At 39.4% G+C, this 17,682-nt stretch overlaps 1 protein-coding gene across 1 annotated transcript in view; it reads right to left on the reverse strand.

Moving 5' to 3' along the window:
• Positions 1 to 17,682, reverse strand: part of LOC139690723 (neuronal calcium sensor 2) — a 381,336-nt gene that overhangs the window by 303,698 nt on the left and 59,956 nt on the right. Inside the window, exon 2 of the mRNA XM_071588245.1 lies at positions 6,965 to 7,015. The gene's annotated coding sequence lies outside the window, so the exon portion shown is untranslated. The remainder of the gene's footprint in view (positions 1 to 6,964; positions 7,016 to 17,682) is intronic.

Raw genomic sequence — 17,682 nt, forward strand, 5'->3', positions numbered from 1 at the left:
CTTGCAATGTCGCAGAGGAGGAGTCTAGTCGAAGCGGCGAGTATTGGGGGAGAAGGCATGAGGAAGTGGCGCGACGATGGCAGGGGAATGAAAGGCCTAGCGGTTGGGCAAAATGGGAGCAAAATGTGCTGGGATGGCCGGGAGGGAGGCAGGTAATGATGGAAGGATATGCATCAGAAGAAGAAAATGTGAAGGGAGGGATAGAGGGATATTCGCAAAGTAAACCACCGCTCCAGTCACACTATAATTTTCGCCGAAACGACTACCTCTTCGTGGCAGATGAATGCTAAACACGAAAATGAGCTACACTGACGGGGTTACGGACGGGAAGGCAGCGCGTCACCTGAAATATATTTAGATGCTTCCATCTATGCTTGACACACGTCAGTAATTCGAAAATGGTACGCCGATGGGCCCCAGGGAAGCACGAATAACACAACGCCACCAGACGGGAAAAGGAGAGATTTCCATGTCTATGCGGTGTATAGAGAGCCATTCGAGCATGATAGAACGAGACATCCCCACAAAACACTGCAAGACGTGGATTAGGCGGAGGCGGGCGAATGTAGAATGGGAGGCGACGGGGGAAGATGAGGGGGGGGCAATGCGAAGGAGAGAGGTCGGAGAGAGGGCGAGGAGGAAGCGGGGACACCGGGGAGGATGTGGGAAGGGAGGAGAGACTCGGGAGGTACGAAAGATGGGCGATCGAACCTTCGTCGTCGTCTCACCCCTCCGACCAGTTGGTAGCCGCGGTGGCGTGTTTGGTGTCATTGGCGCGGGGTCAAGGCGAAATGGCAGAAAAAAAGAAAGAATAATGTAGTGCGCCACGAGAAATTCAGGCCACACCAGAGTTAGAGAAATGACGGGAGGTTGGAGGGGGTAAGTATGGTGGCGATACAAGGAGAATGTTTGCATTAATTTTCTCTGTTGAATGGAAATATATACAGGTATATATATATATATATATATATATATATATATATATATATATATATATATATATATATACATACATAAAATGTGAAAGATTGTTTCGAAGATCGAGCATTTTTCATCAAGAGAAGGTGGATTGTGCACTCGTATAAAATATTCATGTGTGGGGAAAGAGAAAGAAGTGTTTTCAGATGACTTGCAGCAATGGAACAATAGTATTCTTTTGGCGATATAAAATATGCCAGAGCTAAATACTCCATTCTCGCGAATTTCCAATTTTCACCCTGGTTGAAAATAGCAAAAGCCGATGTTTTCACAGATAAAAGAAATTCTAGAAACACTAATCATTTGAAGGCGCCCATATGTGCGCCGTTCTCATGCGAATACGATGAGATAATTTTTGAAATAAGAAGAAAGTTCATTACCATTCTATGATCTGGCAATGCAAAGCAATGCGACACATTACTCGCGCATTTATAAAAGCCTTCCGTATATTTAGAGAATCTGATCATAGCTTTGAATTAACAGCTCTAATTTATGGTAACATACCCTGTTAAGCTTGGAATTTATACATTTGAAATTGACTGCCTTATAGAAAAACTTCGCCTATTCATCAAAAACTCAAACCGTTTCACATCCGAAAATAAAGCCAATTGTCGAACACCCATTTACCAACTGTAAATAAAGGAAAATGATAGCGATGCCGGGCAAATGGAAGTAGCCAAAGACCATTAGGAAGCTGAAGAAAAATCGATGGGGACTGTTTTCAATATGGTGCATTAGAGGAAAAAGATTCCCAGTTTATTTTCCAGTTTCCTGTTTTATTACAAAATACTTTCGCCCAACAGGGCGGAGAGTACGTACAACGACGGAGATAAATACGATTCTAGAACTGCAAATGATGCATGAGAATGAGTTGGTTTCGCTGGGGAGGACGCCGAGGATGCGTAAAGGACGGGCACTGCGTGCGAGTGAATGACGTTTGAAATACCGTTTCCACCGAGTTTGAAAAGGACAGATCGTCGCTGGAGGAGGGGAGATTCCGGGGCATAAAGGAAACAAATGTAGAGATGGAGATGAGGCATGGGATATGGGATTCGTCCGCGAAAAGTAGATGCACCAGAACCAACCCGCGATCCAAAACAATGGGTCTGAGCAATGATCGATTAACAAGCAACTGCCAGTCCGACAGAAAAACGCGTCGCTCTTAGCTGCAGAAGTAAGTCTTCGTGGGAGGGGTAAAAGAAAATCTGAAATGGTGGATGGGGTGCTAGGAACAGACGCGGCGGATGTGTTCTCGCCATTTGCTTCGGACTAATTAATGGCCCACGACAGCCGCCATTTTTTTCTACAAGAGTGGTTATCATCAGAATCTGGAGCATTTTTTAATTAATGATAACATTCACGCCGAAGCGGTAACTCATGACGATGGAAAATGAAAGCTGTTATCAAAAAATCTTAAAATATGTTTTTCACGAAGGGAAATAAAAATATTTACAACCAAATTATGGACACAAGTAGCGCAAGAATTAAATAGAATGGGGTGGGAAAGGGTGGGGTGTGTGAAGCTTTTAATTATTCCAGACAATTTTAGTTGGTGTTTACTTAGATATGTATTTATATAGAGAGTATTAACGGCTAAGATGTCTCTCATGACAACCAAAGTGGCATATATGATATAAAAATTAATGGCAAATGCCTCAAGGCGTGCATTCAATTTACACAGTTTAAATCCATCATTTCGCTATTACCTCACACTCAAATGCAATATTAGCAGCCAATCATAACCACTTCCATAGAGTATGGTGAATCATGACGAATACTGTTCTTAAAGTAAAGTAGAAGACTAAACTGGCCAAAGCTGGGAAAAAGCACATCATAACAGTGCGCACAAGACTGACTGAATTTTACCAATACTAGCAAAAACGCACATCTAATCAGAGAACAACTGCGAATTAAAGTCGAAGTCATAATTCCGCAAGCATTAGCTGTTTATCGTCACTCTATTATTTGTAAAATCGTTTTTTTCTGATAGAAAAAATCTCCGACGCATATTTTATTCTTCACGCCATTTTTACGAACGTTGCCAGATATTAGCTAATTCGCTTCCTAAAGACGATCAAAATTCAAATTTTTACAACAGTGTCCAGACTTCATTTTACTTTTCCGAGGAATAAAGTGCGACGAAAATATGCGTGTCATTTTACAGAGTTGACAACTTGTTGGCACTAAATAGAATTGAATGATAATATTGCATCGTAAAATAAAATTAGTCCTATAAAGCTCTCTGGTACACTGAAGATGTTTATGTAGAAATTACCTGGCATGTTCCCCGGCTGCATCCCGCCGTATTGACTGGACGCACTTGACTGCACCTGCATATTTTTAACGAGGTGATTCCTCTGGTGCGTACGAGAAGCTACGCCCAACTGGGACGCCAGCCTGCATCTGCGGCTGCGCCACTCCGAGAGCAGCGAGAACGCAAACGTGGAGTTAGGGAACGGATTGTTGCTGAAAGGTTCATATCCATGTCATGACATGAAATGCTGTTTTCGGGAAAAGGAGCTACCGATGGGCTCCTGCGGCGCGGCGAGACTCGTGAGTTAGTACATTCTCCTCGGCGGGATGTAGACACCGGCCGCACCAATAAAATTCCTTATTTAAAGAGAAAATACGATTACCTAAGAGAAAATACGATATAGACCTGAGAACCCGTATGGGAAAATTTTTGGAACTAAATATTTCGACATCGTATCAGTTACAATAAAATCCGGAATACAGGAAGACACAAGTCGCAAAAACAATAAAAGCAGTTTTAATTTGGTTCAAAATATCGCACAAGGAATATAAAATTAAGAAATTAAAAGAACTCGCGAAAAATTTCCTTCAGTAACGATAGTAAATTTCCTATTGCCCTTTAAGGTCTTCCACCACTTATGTTCTACAAACATACAAATTACAGTCGTGATCTTTTCCGCATACGATATCTCTTAAAAACCTTTCGTGAAATGCTCGCGATAACTAAAGAGTCCATGATTAATGAAACAGTAAGAGAATTATTAAAGTGATGCAAATAAGCACAGAAACAAAAATCTATACATCAATTAATAAGTTTTAAAAGCTAGTGAACATAAATTGCATTGAATCAATTCATAGCATTAACAAATAGTAGCACTTAATGAACTACAGAGCAACTAATACCGTATATATTAACTCTCGGAAAATTTACCAGGTTTATTGTGATATCACTGGTCACACTAATGCTCTGAAATAATATTCACGGCACCAGCATTGGAACCGTTTCATAATTTCCAACGGTAATCGCTTTATTTCGGAATTTTGGAAATCCATACACCAAACTCGTCTCACACTTTCCAGCTGCATGCCCCACAAAGCTAGCTTACACCATTTCATTAACTGATTAATGATATCTATTCTCGGAGTGCACATTCATTTCGTATCACAGTCAGAATAATTGTCCTTTGGCATATGGTATACATTCAAGAGAGTTTGCTTTGCTGAGATTCTCGTCCGTAGCAGAGGGACGGCATCAAATCAAACCTAAGCCGGCGAAAATGAAGAATTTCGCTCTGGCAGAACCGCTAAATAAGGATTGAATTAAAGGCAATACGGTAGTAAACAGTTTACAGTCGTTGCTTTCAGTGATAACGTGATTTGACCATGGTGATATTAAAATGTTAGCATGGAATTAAATGCAATCGAATATTCAAAATTCTGTAGAACAAGATCCATGAGAGAGAACCACATAAAGAGGGATGAATTATTTGAGGCACGAGTCACAAGAATATTACTTTTCACTGTATAATGCCTGAAGTGAATTAAGTACATGCATAAAGCAAAAATTAATAATCCTGTAGAAAAGAAAGACGACACGCATTGCATTATAAATATTGCATTATTATATATCATGGTAACCACCCGCGATTTCGGCGTCGCTCGAGTTCAGTTTTGAAAATAATTCTTCTGTTATCTTCCGCATATGATCCACTGTGGCTTTTTTTAATCGCAACCTAAGAGTTTCTATATTTATTGCTACTCGTAAGTATTTGTAAACATGGTAGTTTTGGATACACATTCCTGCTTGTTAGAGGATGAAGGGTTAAAAATCTGTGAAGCGTAACTTTAGACTGATTTGACAATCGACGCAAGAATGTGAGGGAGGATTATTATTTTGCGGAAAGGATAAAGAACGAGGGGATCTAAGGATAAATTTCGGTGACGGACGAAAGAGTGAATTTTTACCATTTCGATTCTTAAAGGGATAAGAGGATTCACATGGAAGTGCATCAGACATTCGTTTACAAATGATGATCTGGATATAAAACGGCACTTATATTATAATGGGACCACTAATGTAAACTTGATGTAAATCGATCGATTCCATTATTCCCCGAAAACATCTCCACAACCACTGAATGGTGGTATTTTGTAAGAGGAAAGGGAAGTGATGTGGACATGGGAGGCAATATAAAGACTTCGGGAAGAGGGAAAGGACGGAAAAGGCTTCAGGGAATTTCTCGGCCATCTATCGCCGTCATTCGGTGGGGTGGTTAATCGGCCAATTTGTTTGTCGGGGTGTCGAGGAAACGGGGTGGCCAAGAGTATACCGTGGAGCGGCAGAGGAGGAAGGTGTTTAGGCGTTTAGAATGGAGACGAGAATGCTCGGGGGGTGGGGGATTGCTGGGGGGGAGGAGGGGAAGAGAGCGGAGCGCCCGGACGTGAGCGTTAATTAATGGCAATGAGAAAGAGACGGGTTAACGCAAGGTGAGACGGAATGCGAGGGAGAAGCACTTGCGAGGTTGAAGGTTCCAGTCTAACTCCCTCACCTCTGCTTGGCGCAATCCACTGAAAAAAGAGAGGAAATGGAAAACGAGAGGCACCCAATTCTCGCTTGTTTCCGAGGAATAAAGAGAGGTTCGTAAGGAATCCTCGTTGATGCTCGGTGATTCTAAAATCACAGATTATTAGAAAATCAATCCATGATCATTCTGTGGGGATTGAAGAATGGTTGACTGCACACACGGCGGCTCAAGAAGGTCAACAAAGGTGCTTTTGACGGTAGACGCCGTGCAACTGCTGGTGAAACGTGGGATAACTACTGCGGAGAATTACACCATTTCTTTCTATACTATTTGGGAAGAGATCTTAGACTGCACGAATCGTAAAGCGCAAACCTCCCCCTTCCTTCTTGCACTCACTACTCCGACCACTTGTTTTCCCCCCCCGGGCACTTGGTAGCCGGGCGGGAGAGGACGTGAAATCCAGGTGTGTCAGAACGGATTGCAGGCCCGTGGCGCTACTAGTTGGAACAGTAGCCACTTCACTACACTAATTCCTTATTAATTAGACACGTTCAAAACATGTCAGCTGCGTAGCTACTCCTCTGGGACATATTTTCAAAAGCTGAAGCTCTCGTTACATATCAGTGCGCATGAAAACCGAGTAAGCAGACATCACGTTCGAAAAAGAATCTGAAAGAATGCCAAAGACCACATTACGCTAGAGCAAATTAAAGTTTACGAGTTGAGTTAATGCTAAACGTCGAAAAAATTTAATTATAATCTGACGCAAGTCATTAATGTCAACTCAGGTCACATCTATGTGAAAGCATACGACTTCACGCTCCACAGTAACAACGGCAGTTTTTGAAGTATTCATTGAAAAAACTGTCGCTAGAAAATTTTCACGATTTACCAAATAATTTAAAATATAAAACTTAACATTTTAAAACAGTCATCCATAAGAATATGCAATCAATAGAAAGACAGCGAATTCGATTCGGTGAATAAAAATTCATTTCACATTTGCTTTTAATGAAATGCGTTATAGTAAATTCGGCCATTAAGTATAGAATGAGAGTAACGCATTTGGAATTATAGGGTTTATTTAATGGCTCAATAGAAAACATACGTTAAGACTTACGGCATTAAGAGAAGAGATTTTATGACGGATCCATGCATCTATGAAAAATTACTGACGCAATAATGATAAATAAATAATATGCACTCACGGCAAATGGATGAATCCGGGAAGAGGTAAGCCAGGTATGCCACTTGTTGACCTGTCAACGAAAATAGGATGAATTACAAAAATGAAAGAGAATAGAAATGGGAAATATTTGTATAAATAAGTTTATTTTCACATATCAAACGCACTAAGAAAAAAATTGAAGAGACATTTGATGAGAAATTACATTAACAAATGTACGAGATACCAATCATTCTGACTACTGAAAATCCATTAAAAAAATAAATTTCCCGCAAAAGCAATGATTCGGTGCGCTGAGAATCAATATTAATAAAACAAATGTTATGCGATTTTCTAGAAAGAAAAAGGCCAAGCTTAACATTAAAATAGGAGGGCAAAAACTAGAGCAGGTAGAACAGTTTACGTATCTCGGTAGTGTTTTGGACCAACACGGTCAAAGTAGTAGGGACGTAAGGAGAAGAATTGCGCTAGGCAAAGAGGCTTTCACAAGGAGGAGGGAGTTGATGACAGGGACGTTGAGTAGGGATGTTAAGAAAAGACTCTTAAAAACTTTGATATGGAGCGTAGCTATGTACGGTGCGGAAACGTGGTCATTGAAGCAGGAGGATAGACGTAGATTGGAGGCTTTTGAAATGTGGGTGTGGAGAGGAATGGAGAAGGTGAAATGGACAGAGAAGAAAACAAATGAGGAAGTACTTGGTATGGTGGGCGAAGAGAGGGGTTTGTTGGGAGCAATCCTATTGAGGCAGGAAAAGTAGATGAAGGGGGTGTTGACCGGCAGTGGGATGTTGAAGACTGTGATAGAGGGCAGAATGTTGAGCAAAAGAGGAAAGGGAAGGAACAGGATAGGGATGTTGGACGGGATGAAGGGAGGAAGAAAGTACTCAGAGATGAAGAGGGACCTGATATAGAGTAGAATGATGGATTTTGTGTTTTGTTAGGAGTAATAAAATATTTGTTTGGTAGTTGTGTCCATCCAAAAACCTACCTTAACCGGTAGATTACCTTATATATATGTGTGAATATATATATATATATATATATATATATATATATATATATATATATATATATATATATATATATATATATATATATATATATATATATTCACACACACACGCGCATTCAAAGACGAAAACCAGCCAAATATTTAACACATTCATTCACATGGATACAGGTGTAAGAAAAAGGGATAGGAACACATTAAAAACGAGCACAGGAATGGTGGGTAAGTTGAAATTTAGCAGGCCACAAGCGCAAAAAGTTTCCTTTTCCGGGAACTTGGGATCTTCGTCTTGCCGGGTCAATGTTCTAACCATTGAGTTATCGAATAAATGTATATCCTAACTCCCTAACGCCATCTCCTGGCCAAATAATCGGCCAATGGTTGCATAAACGGCCCACAGATTTTAGTATAATTTACGTATCCACTGGTATCGGAAAAAAATTATTCTGGATCCAAGAATCGAACTCGGGCCTCCCGGGTGAGAGCCGGGTAGCCTAACCACCAGATAATAGAGAGGATGCCAACGAGGTTAGTCGAGCATACAGACTGGAATAAAAGGGAAGAACTATACGAAGAAAGTCGCTGAGAGAAATTCGAGAAAGGCGGAATTATGAATATAATAGATAATGAGAGGTAGAGGAATGCTTCCGCACCGTAACTATAGCTATTCATATCAATTATTTATTAAAATTAAATTTCTGACCTTTTCATGCCTTACGCTTTGAATGACCATTTTTCCTAATTGAACGGAAAATTAAATTTATAAGGAGTAGAAAGATATAACAGCTTTAGTGTAATTTTCAAGGAATTCCGAAAGATTATTTTACACGCTTTCAGTATCCAAAACTACTATTCTTAATTTACAACTGTGATCTTTAAGAATCAGTACCCAGAAATTAAATTGCATATTTTTAAGTCAATTAACAACACACTCACTTTCTGAATATGTTAATAGAACCAGAAAAAGTAAATTTAAAGCAATCAAGTACACGGCAAGAACTTATTTCCCCTGGTTTTCGAAAATTTTATTCCACCCGAAGCCTGGGGACATTTTAATTAGTCTCCGCTTGAGTGTACAATGCCTCATCCGGGAAAAATTAATGTCTCTTTGGGAAGGAAAACCGAAGCAGTTTAACATTTTAATGTACTCAATATTCATAAGGGAATACCCGATAATTCGCTCCGAAAAGAAAGGGAGCGATAACTTAAAAATTAAAGTTCTGCCTGTTATTTATTTATGCTTTATTATAACATAGCGCAAGGCGTAATATGAAACAGAATATTAGATTATGCCAAAAATAGTTTTTAAAGGAAAAAAGCAAAGCATTATGAACAAGTTCCAAAGCTAAACGTAATATACATCCATCCGTAGTATTTAAATTTTATGCATTCAATAAAATACGAGAGAATAACATCAACAGTTGCTATGTGCAACTGTTATTACTAATTATATATTCATGAATGTCCAAACTGTGAAAAGAAGAAACCCTTTTCATGGAATATCACATATTAGCTATCTATTTTATTTCAAAATCATTTAGAACATAATTTTTAATAATATGAAATTTTTCATCATAAGGTTAAGGTTCATGACATTTCATCAAACATTTAAGTAACATGACGTTCCTGTACGGCATCCATAGCTTTCGCCGTATAGATAGGGAAAAATAGATGCTTTACATGTTTATTGTTTTCTGTTTAAGCTAAAAAGCAGAGAGTTTCCGTGGACATTAAAACAGAACAAGATCACAAAGACGGCAGTCTAAATTTGGACTAACGCAGCCATTAAGAGTTATTGCACTAAATAGACATAATGCACCTGGACACGCCATTAAGAACCTTGAATCCATAGTATCGATTTCAATAGGACCTAGAAAAACCTCCCTCGACGAACGGATATGTATTCAACAACGATAATTTGATATTATTCTACGATTGTTTTTGTATGATCAGTTCTCGCGACACTGCGCCAAACTAATTGTAAGTTTTGCGTGATCGATATGATTTCTGGGAAATGGAAATTCGCTCTCCAAGAGGAGGCCCGGGCAAATGAGGATCTCTCGAATCACGGAGCAATTATTGAATTACAAAAGGTCTTCATGTGAATAAGGTGTAAACTCTGTAATCTCTTACCTCATCGCAACGTTAAAAGTCTTCCTTTGTTTAGATACCATCGGCTTCATGCAGCGGTATAAAAGAAGTAAGAGCATTTTTCGCGCTTGTAGAGACCGATATTCAATGCTACTAAAAGCCTAAATTTTTTATTGTTTAACTTTTCTGAAACCGTCTTAATAGAAGAAATTTATCAACCTTGTTACAAAAAACGTTTTCTTTACAAACTACGCATTTTAAAGCTCGGACGTTGAATTTAATTAAAATATCAAATGCTAGACTACGGGTAAGCGTCATCATTATGAAATACCTTAACGATAAGAAGTCGAACAAATTCGGTAGGGTTAAGAACTCAGCCAAAATATTCAAACTATCAAGGGAACGTCCTGAGATTAAAGAAAGAAAAAAGGTAAAAGTTTACAGCATACATGATATTAGGCAATATTATTTTGAGCAATGGCAACATTTTAAATTGCATTTATCAAATCTTGCCTACATTAAATGATTCATTTGAGTCATTGTAAAAATATTATAAGAATACACGAGTCGCTTAGTAAGTCCTTTGCAAAAATTGAAGAGTATATTATTTTGGGTAGATATTTTTTTTGTTGTTCAACATTATCTTCTTTAAATTTGAAAAATGTTTCCCAGAGTTTCTTTGACTTTTCTAAGCTGTCCACAAAGTTGGATTTCGTAAAGTTCTGAAAATATGTATCTGCGTTGGCGACGACTTCCTCGTTCGTCGTTTTCCGCCGAGCCATTTTTTTCGGTTGTTAAGTTTCGGAATAAAAAAAGTCACTGGGGGTCAAATCTAATGAATTCGGTAGACGTTATGACTTGTTTGGACGTTGCATTCGAAATTTGATTCCAAAATTTTCGCCATCAAAATTAAGCAGGATTGCATTCGTGAACTGTCTTGATGGTAGACATTTTTTTCTTTGCTAAATGAGTATGTTTTTTTCTTGATTTCTTGGCACAACAGGTGCATTGATGACGTATAATACCCTTCAGAGCTAGATGTCTTTAGAAACCCATTGTTTCGACAAGTCCTTTGTCTCTAGAGTGTAGTTGTGTATCCATGTTTAGTTCACAGTTAATTATTGGCACAAAATCTTGTCAGAATTACGACGGAAATGCGCCAAACCAGTCTCCGATTCTAATACGATTTCGTTCATTTTCAACCGATAGCAAATGCGAAACCCATCATACCGAGATTTTCTCGCACCTAATTTTCCGTGAAAACTGAAAACGCCGTTCCTCGTAATGCCTCTGCAAGTGGCCTTAAATATTTCGCGAACTTTTCATTTCTCAATCACTCAAAAGCATGCCGTGTATTTTGCCAAATATTTCGGAGGAAATTACTTCTACGTCCCGAACGATATTCTCCATTTGTGTAAATACGGCTACTCTAAAAGTCATTTACCCATTCATTAACATTCACAAACAAATAAGCAAATGTAGTAGATCCAGCTCGGCTTTGTTCTCTTTCGGTGTTGAGCCTATTGAATAGAAGTGTTCAATCAACGCACGAAACTCCTTTTTTCTATTTTCTTAAATGATGGAAGTTTGTTGCTTTAATCGACTTTGAAAATGAAACCACGCGACGTTTATACTAAAACTTTAAAGGCATTTCGGAGACAGATGAGGCTTACTAGAAGCAAACCTTTTCTGATAATGCGAGCGCCATTTCTCCGATCTTCTTAGGACTTACTGAAGGTCCCACGTACTGACTATTAGCTCTATAGCTTATATTAGCCGATCGTAAAACAAATATAATCAAAACCATGAATACCATTCCTATAGCTATAAATATATGGGGGAAAAATCAAGGGCGCATTTAATTTCTCAGGAAAATTTCTTACCCTTAGCAAAGAATTCCCCGTACTATTGAACAATATCTATGTTATCATGGGCCACCGAAGATTCAGAACAGGTTGCTCGGTGAATTACGAGAATAAATCCAAAAATCCATGAAGTTACCTTAAAAACCACTCTAGGCAAAATTCGAGCCTACGATATTTGGATGGTTGGAGGGCGCGCTTTGACATAGTTGACGTGAACAAATCCCGAATCAACCGATTATCCTAACAACAACATTCCATTCAAAGTAACACAATTTCTATTTTACTCGTATCTGTCCTCGCGTTTAGGTAACCGAAAATGGCTTCATCTTACTCCAAACTATTTACTTCAAATAAAACTAGCAACTCAATGCAGAAACAAAAGTAAGACAGACCACCGAATATGAAAATAACGTTTACGACGAATATAGTCAGACCCGGGTTATCTATTCCGAAGCCAAGCTATTAAGACTTGCAAATGTTGCCAGTGACTAAATGCATCCCTGGCTTGAAAAGTGGGGAATGCTATTCTCTCAAGAATATTAATGAGACATCGGTTGAGAGTGAATATTACATGAAAATGAGTCTATTTAAGGGACCGGAGCAAAAAATAAAATGTTGCTGAAAGAAAATCGCAATCGATAAACATTACCCCTTGTGGAGTACTCAAATTAAACTAAATGGATAATCTCTATATTTAAGCCAATTGAAATTATTATAGGACCCAAATTATACACACAAAAAAGCTGTTGAAGGATTAGTAGAAGTCATCCGTTGATATTTATTCTCTTCAATTTGTCACGTTTAATAATATATTGTACTAAACTTAATCATAATTGGTGTTCATACGGCATGCATCACTGCATAAATATATTTTCCAATAACTTCAACACAGGCTTCTTAACGGGCCAAAATTTAAATGAATCAACGGCAGTTTCGTTAAGTGGCTTTTTAATAAACTTAGCTCGGAAACTATTAAGGAAGTGAACACCTCCACCGGCGCCGCAAGCGTGGGCGCACTGCAGTCATCCATGCATCATAAATGATGAAAATGCGGAGACATCTTAGGTGATAAACAACTTAATTGGTGACTAATTACTAAGTGCTGCGTAGGAGAAATGATTATCGACAAATTAATAGCTTTGAAAGTCATTTTAAATCAACAGATTTTACCTGACAATTCACTATCCTAATAGATAATGACGAATGGAAGAATTAGAAAAAACGAAAACATTGAAAATTTAACTAACGTGGAGTTAAACAAGAAATGGGTTGAGGTAGTAAAAATATCTAGGTAACGTAAGCACAGGAATCGAAATCATACCCATTAAAATGTTCGGGATGCTAGTAAGAAAATTACTGTTCTAGATCAAATATGAAGTCTCACTTAGAGGACAATGGGCGTTTTAACTAATCATTCTGTTACAAGGAAAAACGAATTGATTGAAGTGAAGAAGCAATGCCGATGTTTAATTAATCTTTAACATATGTCCTATTATAATGGGTGAACTCCCTCAACATGCACGTCCTTGAATAATTTTCACTGGAAACACACGTCGTCGACTACAATTCGGTATCTCCTGGACGAAAGTAGCACGAAGTACCAAGTAGTAGCCCCAAGCAGTGAGGGGAAAATGCCAAGAATCCCTCATTCAAATTCGTCATCGACGCCATGAAACCCGCAAAAAGGCTCACTGAGTGCGGCTTAAGAGATACAGCAAACGGCTTCGGATAATAGACGTTAACTCCAACGCGGAACGACTCTCGGGCAGAACGGGAGGACATCGGGCGGTAAAGGGCTGCGCGCTTCCGCCATTCGTCTCTCCCTCCCGCCGGCCTAGTTTATCACCGCGTCAGCGGGGCGCGGGGGCAGACACGAAGAGCACACGCATGGAGAACAAAAAAAAACTAGTCAGCCAATCCTTCTACCGGGAATCGTGCATCGTGCCACGAGGACTCGTTAATGTTCGGGAGCACTTTTAGCACGCGCAAAAAATGAAACGGTGCACACTCTCTCACCCTACCCACGAGCTTCGTCCACTCTCCAGATTCCTCCCTCCCTCACCATCCCTCCTACCTACAAATAACATTGCCAAAAAAAATAAAAGTCCTCCCCGTCGGCCCCCACGGGGAAGTCTTGCGTGGAACGGTTCACCATCACGGACGGCAATGGTGAGAGAGATAAATGGAGTGAGGGAGAGACGGGAACGTGTGCGATAGGTAAGTGGAAGAGAGAAGGAGGAGTCAGGGAGACAGAGGAAGGGAGAGAACGAGGGGGCGGACGTCGGCGGAAAAAAAAGAAATCCCCTACCGCACAGGCATTATTCTCCCCTGGCGGCCTCTATGACGCGAGGCACGCGAAATGACCGCCGTCGGAGTCTTGTTTCTCGTTTCATTATTCTTTACAACATCCGTCGGAGGAGGAGGAGAGAAGAAGAAAGGCCGCAAGGGTAAACGACTGCTGGCGGGAGAATCAATCTCCCGGACGACGGAGTGAGGGAATGAGGTTTAGGGTTAGGTGGCCCGAGAGAGAGAGAGGAGACCTTCGGGCGCGGATGGGAGAGACACATGGTGAGGACACATAACGGGTGCGGGGGGTAACGCGACGCGGTCGAAACAGGGGCGTTTTTCGGTGGGCAGCAGCTGCCTCGAATACTCGGTGTCGTCACGGCAGCAAGGGTAGGTGGCAGGGAGGGATATTGGGGAGGGAAATTTGACAGCTCGTTGTTTTAAAGAAATTGGAAGGCGATGACAAAAAAATTAATTATGCCATGAATAACCTTTGAACTCAAACTAAAATTTGCAATACGACTTTCACATAAAAATCCCAATATCAAGCTTTAATTACGCATGGTGACCATGGAAAAAAAACTCATTTTAATTTTAAAATTTTCAGATTGGATGGGCGGGACTGATTCAAATGAAGGCAGAGTAAACTTTCATTAAAACATTTCAGTAGCTGCGGAATCCAAACCTCTGGAATGACCGAGATCGTTCCGTCGGCTTACGCTTGAACCTGCCTATATCGAGGGTTTGCAGGAGCTTCCTTACAACATAAATTCAATGCAGCTCGTATTACCACTCAGAAGACAATTATTAAATAGTACTGCCTACCTTAAAAGTGTTCTCATAGGGGAGCGGACCAAAGAGCTTAACATGCAAGTCAAGATTTGGTTTCTAGTATATCCCGAACCCAAAAACCCATCACGCAAATCCTATTACATCAAATGAATGCTTAATTATTATAATCAGGTGCAATCATAATTAAAAATTCCTCTATATGAATTAAAGTATGAAGGGTAATTTTTTTTGTTGTCTCAGGCGTAACTTTGTGGAATTTGCATAACATATTGAAATGTAATGAAATAATTGACTTTGTAATTCCACACACTTTATTTAAAAAACACACGACCCAGGTTTCGACGTTGAACGTCATCATCAGGTGGTCCTCATAGAAGCACGCTGGCTATATATACCTTCTGATCATAGGAGGGGGGGGTTGGTCAGAGAGGGAGGTCGGAGGGGTAAAAAAGGTTACAATGTAGCTGGGAAGAAAAGAGAATTACATTTTTGATTTAGAAGAGTGGTAGGTCTAGGAGTGGGGAGTGGGAGGGATACAAAATTTCGTTGGCAAGATCATCTTTCCAACGGACACATTTCAAAATTTCTAACTGCTCCAAAGCATCGAGCCTTTGACCTTTTTCTTCAAAATGAATAATTTTTGTCACAAAGTCACTTTTGTGATCACTTTCGATGAGGTGTTTTGCAAAGAGGGATGTTATGTTCTTATTTTTTACACATGTTTGGTGTTCTTTAATCCTTTCTTTAAATTTCCGTCCTGTTTGTCCAATATACTTTGTGCTACAATCCGAGCACTTTAACTCATACACTCCACTCCTCTCGTTTTCGGGGACTTTGTCTTTAGTGTGAGAGATCAGGTTCTTAAGGCATGAACGACTGTAAAAGGCACATTTAATTTTTTCTTTAGGTAAACTTTTAATTACTTTTTGAGAAATAGTCCCAAGATATAGTATTCTCCGCCATTTGGCAGTGGGATCTTTTACATGTTCGGGGTTGTAAATGTGGCTTAAGGCTATTTTTGTAAGTTTATTCCGGTAAAGTTTATTTATTAGATCTTCTGAATACCCATTGTTTACTGCTAACGTTTTAATTACATTAAGTTCCTTATTTACATTGAATTTTGACATAGGGATAGCGGTCAAACGGTGGATCATTGCATGAAATGCCGAAAGCTTTTGGGTGAAGCAATGCCTTGAAGAGGAATTAATTAATTGGTCTGTATACATTTCTTTCCTAAAAATGGAATACTGTAACCCATCTTTGTCTTTAGAAATGGATAGGTCGAGGAAATTCAGGGAACCTTTTTCCTCTTTTTCACACGTGAATTGTACATTAGAATTGATAGAATTTAGATGTGCTAGAAACCACCAACGTGCCACCCATGGAAGCGGTGAACCTTGCCGAAGACATCCTCATCCGGAAATCCATCCCAATTCCAGTTATAAGTGAACTTTGTGCATTACTTAAGACGTGTGTTTCCCAAAATTATTTCATTTTTAATGGTACCTATTTCCAACAACCCAATGGTTTAGCCATGGGCTCGCCCTTGTCCCCACTCCTGGCCGATATGTATATGGACAATTTTGAAAAAGTTTTGTTCTCCTCAGCCTACCCTCTCATTAATAATGTATTTTGTTGGTTAAGATATGTAGACGATGTCTTCTGTGTGTGGACAGGTTCTGATAGGCAACTAGATCAGTTTCTAGCACATCTAAATTCTATCAATTCTAATGTACAATTCACGTGTGAAAAAGAGGAAAAAGGTTCCCTGAATTTCCTCGACCTATCCATTTCTAAAGACAAAGATGGGTTACAGTATTCCATTTTTAGGAAAGAAATGTATACAGACCAATTAATTAATTCCTCTTCAAGGCATTGCTTCACCCAAAAGCTTTCGGCATTTCATGCAATGATCCACCGTTTGACCGCTATCCCTATGTCAAAATTCAATGTAAATAAGGAACTTAATGTAATTAAAACGTTAGCAGTAAACAATGGGTATTCAGAAGATCTAATAAATAAACTTTACCGGAATAAACTTACAAAAATAGCCTTAAGCCACATTTACAACCCCGAACATGTAAAAGATCCCACTGCCAAATGGCGGAGAATACTATATCTTGGGACTATTTCTCAAAAAGTAATTAAAAGTTTACCTAAAGAAAAAATTAAATGTGCCTTTTACAGTCGTTCATGCCTTAAGAACCTGATCTCTCACACTAAAGACAAAGTCCCCGAAAACGAGAGGAGTGGAGTGTATGAGTTAAAGTGCTCGGATTGTAGCACAAAGTATATTGGACAAACAGGACGGAAATTTAAAGAAAGGATTAAAGAACACCAAACATGTGTAAAAAATAAGAACATAACATCCCTCTTTGCAAAACACCTCATCGAAAGTGATCACAAAAGTGACTTTGTGACAAAAATTATTCATTTTGAAGAAAAAGGTCAAAGGCTCGATGCTTTGGAGCAGTTAGAAATTTTGAAATGTGTCCGTTGGAAAGATGATCTTGCCAACGAAATTTTGTATCCCTCCCACTCCCCACTCCTAGACCTACCACTCTTCTAAATCAAAAATGTAATTCTCTTTTCTTCCCAGCTACATTGTAACCTTTTTTACCCCTCCGACCTCCCTCTCTGACCAACCCCCCCCTCCTATGATCAGAAGGTATATATAGCCAGCGTGCTTCTATGAGG

Source organism: Hetaerina americana, unplaced genomic scaffold (genome assembly GCF_022747635.1).
Source record: "Hetaerina americana unplaced genomic scaffold, ioHetAmer1.1.p SCAF_3, whole genome shotgun sequence".
Lineage (NCBI taxonomy): Eukaryota > Metazoa > Arthropoda > Insecta > Odonata > Calopterygidae > Hetaerina > Hetaerina americana.